We start from the raw sequence: 6,840 nt of genomic DNA on the forward strand, positions 1-6,840 counted from the left end.
GTGTCCTGGATTTCCTGTATGTTTTAGGCCATTATCTTTTTCCATTTTACATTTTCTTTGACATTTGTGTTGATCATTTCTATGGAATCTTCTACTCCTGGGATTCTCTCTTCTATTTCTTGTATTCTGTTCGTGATTCCTGTATTTATGGCTCCTTGTCTCTTCCTTTTGTTTTCTATATCCAGGGTTGTCTCCCTTTGTGCTTTCTTTATTGCTTCTATTTCCATTTTTAATTTATTCACCTGTTTGATTGTGTTTTCCTGTAATTCTTTCAGGGATTTTTTCATTTCCTCTCTATAGGCTTCTGCTTGTTTATTAGTGTTTTCCTGCATTTCTCTAAGGGAGTTCTTCATGTCTTTTCTTGAAGTCCTCCATCATCATGATTAAATATGATTATAAATCTAGATCTTGCTTTTATGGTGTGTTTGGATATTCATTGTTTACTTTGGTGGGAGAATTGGTCTCCGATGATGCCATGTAGTCTTGGTTTCTGTTGCTTGGGTTCCTGTGCTTGCCTCTCTCCATCACGTTGTTGCTGGTGTTACCTGTTCTGCTATTTCTGACAGTGGTTAGACCATCCTATAGACCTGTGTGTCAGGAGTGCTATAGACCTGTTTTACTGTTCTTTTTTAGCCAGTTATTGGAACAGAGTGCTCTGACTTCTGGCCTGTAATCTTTCCTGTCTGCTGGTCTTCATGTGTTCCTGTGGTCGTGTGTACTGAGTCCACTAGGAAGGTCATTTTGAGATGAAAAGTTGGTCTTGCCTCTGGTCTCAGGCCTTCAGTCGCTTTTCAGATCCATGTTTCAGCTCTTCGTGAGGGTGGCAACCAGAAGGGCCTGCCCTACCTTCTCTTGGGACCCTGTGCACAGAGTGCCCAGATTGAAGTAGGCGTTTTCCTCTAACATCAGAAATGTGGACAGAGAGTAGTCTCCTCTGGCTTCCCAGGAGTGTCTGCCCCTCTGAAGGTCTAGCTCTCTTTCCCATGTGATTTGGTTGCAGGGAATTGTTTGACTGGGTCCCCTCAGATCTGGGTGGTGTCTGGACTGCAGTGATGAGTGCTCCTATCTTCCTGTTCCCAGAGGCCCTATAAGGTTTCCTTTCATGCCAGGGATGTGGACAGAGGTGGGCAGTCTCAGGAGTGCCCACCTGTCTGGTGGGTGAGCTCTCTCTCCCATGGGTTTTGGGAACAGGGAGCTGTAGGCCAGGTCCTGTGAGTTGTGGGTCCAGCTAGTGTCTGTGACTTATAAAAGAAAATTTTATCAAATGCTTTTTAACAAAACAATTAAATTGAAGGTCATAATCTGTACAATTCCTTTCCATCTATATTGAAATCTTCATGTTAGCACAGCTCATGTGTCATCTGGAATTTTTCACATGCCAATCCCTGAGAGTAGATCTTCCTTCATTACACATGGACAGCCCACTTAGGAACACTACATTACCATTCTCTTCCTCCTTCTTATCCTCTCCTTACCCAGAATCCAGAGCATTAGTAGAAACAACAATTGATTGAGACTCATCATTTTGAGGAGAATTTAAAAGAAGGATCATCAAAAGTGAGACTACTGTTAAGCTTCTCTCTATAAACATCAAGTGAAGGACATGTGCCAGTAGCCTTCTGGCCTAAAGACAAGACTTGGAAAGATCAGGACTTCAAGGCTCATAAATGAACATAGTAAAAGCAATATACACAAAACCAGTAGCCAACATCAAAATAAATGTCCAGAAACTTAAAGCAATTGCACTGAAATCGGTGACTAGAAAATGCTTCCCACTCTTTCCCTACATATTCAATATAGTGCTCGAAATCCTAGACAGAGCAATAAAACAACAAAACGAGGTTAAATGGATACAAATTAGAAAGAAAGAAGTCAAAATACCATCTTTTGCAGATGATATGATAATATATATATAAGTGTTCCAGCAGAGAACTTTTGAGTTGATAAACAACTTCAGAAACATTGCTGGATATAAAATTAACTCAAATAAATCAGTAGCCTTCCTCTACTCAAAAGATAAACAGGCTGAGAAAGAAATTAGAAGAATGACACCCTTCACAATAGTCATAAGTAATGTAAAATATCTTCGTGTGACTCTAACCAAGCAAGTGAAGGATCTGTATGACAAGAACTTCAAGTCTTTGAAGAAAGAAATTGAAGAAGATCTCAGAAGATGGAAAGATCATCCATGCTCACAGATTGGCAGGACTAATATTGTGCAAATGGCCATCTTGCCTAAAACAGCTACAGATTCAACAAAATCTCCATCAAAATTCTAGCTCAATTCTTCATAGACTTAGTAGGAGCAATTTGAATGTTTACCTGAATAGCAAAAAACAAACAAACAAACAAAACAAACAAACAAACAAAGAAAACACCCTAGAGTAGCAAAACTTAGCCACAACAATGAAAGGAATTCTGGCACAATCACCATCCTAACCTCAAGTTGTATTACAGAGTAATAATGGTAAAAACTGTATGGCATTGTTACAAAGACAGGCAGGTTAGATCAGTGGAATAGATTTGAAGATCCAGAAATGATCCATAGACCTATGGTCACTTGACTTTTTGAGAAAGGGGCTACAACCATCCAGTGGAAAAAAAGATAGAATTTTCAACAAATGGTACTGGTTAACTGGAGGTCAGCATGTAGAAGAATACAAGTCAATCCATTCTTATCACCCTTTACAAAGCTGAAGCCCAAGTGGATCAAAGACCTCCACATAAAACCAGATACACTCAAACTAATAATAGAAAAAATGGAGAAAGGCCTTGAACACATGGGCACTGGGGAAAATTTCCTGAACAGAACATCAATGGCTTATGATCTAAGATCAAGAATTGACAAATGGGACTTCATTTAATTGTAAATGTATGTAGAACACTGTCGTTAGGACAAAACAACAACAAACAGATTGGGAAAAGATCATTATCAATCCTATGTCTGATAGAGGGTTAATGTCCAATATATACAAAGAATTCAAGAAGTTAGACTCCTGAGAATCAAATAACCCTATTATAAAATGGTGTGCAGAGCTAAACAAAGAATTCTAAACTAAGGAATATCAAATGGCTGAGAATCACCTAAAGAATTCTTCAATATCCTTAGTCATCAGAGATATGGAAATCAAAATAATCTTGAGAATCTACTCCTTTTTTGCTGGTAAATCTTCTCTCACAGGCACATAGAGAGCTCCTGAAAATTCTCATTATTGTACTTCTTCACAGAAGTCACCTTGTATATATTGTGTTCTCATCAAACAAAGAGTCAAATACATGTAATCTCATGCCAAAGTGAAGACACTGAGGAACCTAGGGCCTCCACAGACTGAGGAAAGAGTGAAAGGACTTAGGAAACATTTCAAAATCAGTAAACTTATGTCTCCAAATAAACATAACTACTTTCTTGTTATACATCTTTTTCAAAATTAAACCAAAACAATTCTTTCAAAAGGTATTCAAAATAATTTCATAAGTTTACAAAAAAAATACAAAACAAAACCAAAACCAAAACCAAAATCAAAAACAAAACACAGAATAACAAAAACAACCCATAACAATGTAAGAACTGTTGGGAGAATCATAATTCCTATCCTCAAGCTATACTTCTGAACAATAGTGATAAAAACTGCATGGAGTTGGTACACACACAAACACATTGATCAATGAAATAGAATTGAAGACCCAGAAATAAAACCACACATGTATGCACACTCGACCTTTTATAAAGAAGCCAAAAATGTACAATGACAAAAAGAAAGCGTCTTCAAAAATGGTAATGGTCTAACTGGCTTTTCTTTCATTAATAATGCAATTTATCTTTTTGCTAAAATCATAACTGATTTCCTGAATTAATGGAACTAATGGCATTGATTAATAGAAAATAGAAACTGAGTGAATAGCACTATTTGTTATATGAAGAGTTTGAATGATTATTTGGTGAGCACAGAAGATGTAAACACAATTGTATTTCTAATTTAATAATATATTTTGGCATAATATAATTAACATTATGGCCAAAGTTCCTTTTACTAATATGACTTTAATATATTCTGAAAATTCCTTATGGAATATTCTGCAAATAATTTGTTAATACTTTTTGATCAGTCATTTTCACTTATTCTAATTTTGTTTCTTGATCAGTTGATGAAAGTGATGGCCCCTATTTTATTTTATGGAAATGATTATTTCAAAGAGTCTGAAATATTCTCTTCATATTCTATTATATTAATAAAAGTGTGTGTATATATGCACGTAACTAGTTGACCAGTGTCTTTCACATAAACTTACTAAATTGACAATTTTGCTGTACCATCGTAACTGAAATATATAGCTTACATTTTTGCTAGTCCACAAAAAAATTGAAGTGCTGCAATTGAAATCATGTGTCCATGTATGTACTGTCCATTTTTCTTTCGGTTATAAAGATGAGCTGGTATCAGTTATAATTGTTAATATTCAGAAAAAATAGTGACTTATGCTTTTCTCCTTTTCCATGTTTTTCATACCTGTCCATTAGGTATTATATGATCTTTTTCTCATTCATTTAATAATACATTAATAGAATGACTACATGTTTGACATATTAACTATCATGAAGAAACAGAACCCCACATTTCAGCAGCAATCTTTAAAGAGAAAGAACTACTTTTGGGAATCAATGAAAGGAAGAAGGGAAGGAGGAAGGTGGTAAATATATGGAGAAGTAAACAGAGAGAGATTGATTCTATGACGTGGTAGCAGAGAAACCATTGAAAGTGCTGCGGTAGCTGTGGTACAATGTATGAGCTCAGGTGCCTTCTATGCTTTCATTTACACAATAAGAACCAGATCGAAGAGCAAATACTCTCCAACCACAGTATATGAGAAAATCCATGGTATGAAATGGGGCATCTTGATAACACTAAGGAACACACAAAGAAAAATCAAACAGCCTTGAAGAAGGAAATTAAGTATATTGTTTCTACTACTTAAAGCCACTGTGTGAGAACAACTTGCAAGGAAATAAAATCTTCTCTAGCTGTAAGAATATATAAGTGAGTCATATATGAGTTCTTACAAATGAACCAGAACTCTTTGTTGTTGGTAAATCTTCCATCAGAATCATGTAGGGAACTCCTGCAAATCCTCACTCTTGCACGTCTTCACAGAAGACACCTGATACATATTGCACTCTCATTCAAGAAAGAATCATATATACATCTAATCTCATGCCCAGGTGAAGACACTGAGGAACCCGGATCCTCCACAGAATGAGGAAACAGTGAAAGAACCTGCTCACATAGTTTTGTGCTTTCTTATATTTTGCCCCTAGCCTACTTTGCACAAAACTATTGGCAAACAGACTTATTTGAAGTACATCCCACTAGGTAGATAAAACCCCAAATATCAAAGCTTAGGCCACTGGGACATTTGCAGGTTATGTTAATGTTGATAGCAATTTGATGAACTATAGAGACTGCAAATGAATACACAAACTGAGCCAAGTCACACCTATAGGAGTAAGTATTACACTATAACATTTTTTATTACAATGTATAAATCCAACTATTCTGTCATATTTAGAAAGATCAAAATTAAAAACTTAAGAAACATTTTCAAAGCAGTAAAATTAAGTCTCAAAAGGAAGATAACTTCTTTTGAGTTACACATTGATTTCAAAATTGAATCTATACAATTCATTCAGAAGATATTACAAATAGTGTAAGAAGAAAAAGATGATATGAATAGACATCTAAACATTTTAAAAGTTAAATTAAAACTTCATTAAAAACACATCTTTAAAAGTAACCAATGATATGACAATCAAGAAATTAATTCAAAAAATTAAATCATTAAAAATTTAAGAATAAACTAGATAAATGAGATTAGTTTCTGCTGACACACAGACAATACCATGGTTGTTCCAGCTAGAAGGATCAAAAATTGATGGAACTTCAGGACTAGTCAAGCCATTCATTCAGCCAGATGACTCTACTCTGAGAGATCTCATTGAGAACAATTGTTCATGTTCCCCAGCTCCTCCCTATCACACAGATACAGAGTCTTCTACTCCTCTCCACTAAGGCAACACATTGTTAGGTGCACTGCCTCAAGAAAGGATGTTTTTGTTTAGGTCTATATTACTGATAGAGATCATGTGTAGCTTTTATACAGTAAATAGAAGCTTATACAACAAGCAAATGGGACCAGAAAAGAAAATCCCTCCACACATAATCATCAAAACAGTAAATACACAGAACAAGAAAGAATACTAATAGCTGCAAGGGAAAAGGGCCAAGTAGCATACAAAGGCAGAGCTATCAGAATTACATCAGACTTCTCAATAAAGATTATGAAAGTCAGAAGATCCTGTTCAGAGGTCATGCAGACTCTAAGAGAACACAAATGCCAGTCCAGGCTACCATACCCAGCAAAAATCTCAATTAACATAGATGGAGAAACCAAAATATTTCAGGACAAAACAAAATTCAAATAGTATTTATAGACCAATCCAGAGGGTCCTAGAAGGTAAACTCCAACACAAGGAAAATACCAAAGAGAAGATTTTTAGCATCTCATAATAAAACAAAAGGAGGGAACCACAAGCACATAAGGACACCTACAAAAACAATACATCAGCAATCACCAATCACCTGTCTTTGGTATCTCTCAATATTAACAGACTCAACTCACTAATCAAAAGACAAAGCTAACAGGCTGGATAAGCAATCAAGATCCAGAATTTTGCTCCACACAGAAACATACCTTAATAACCAAGACAGTCACTATCTCAGAGTAAAAGGATGGAAAATGGTCTTCTAAGCAAATGGTCCAAAGAAACAAGTTGGAGTTGTCATC

The sequence above is a fragment of the Rattus norvegicus genome, chromosome 4, assembly GCF_021556685.1.
Source record: "Rattus norvegicus strain SHRSP/BbbUtx chromosome 4, alternate assembly SHRSP_T2T, whole genome shotgun sequence".
NCBI lineage: Eukaryota > Metazoa > Chordata > Mammalia > Rodentia > Muridae > Rattus > Rattus norvegicus.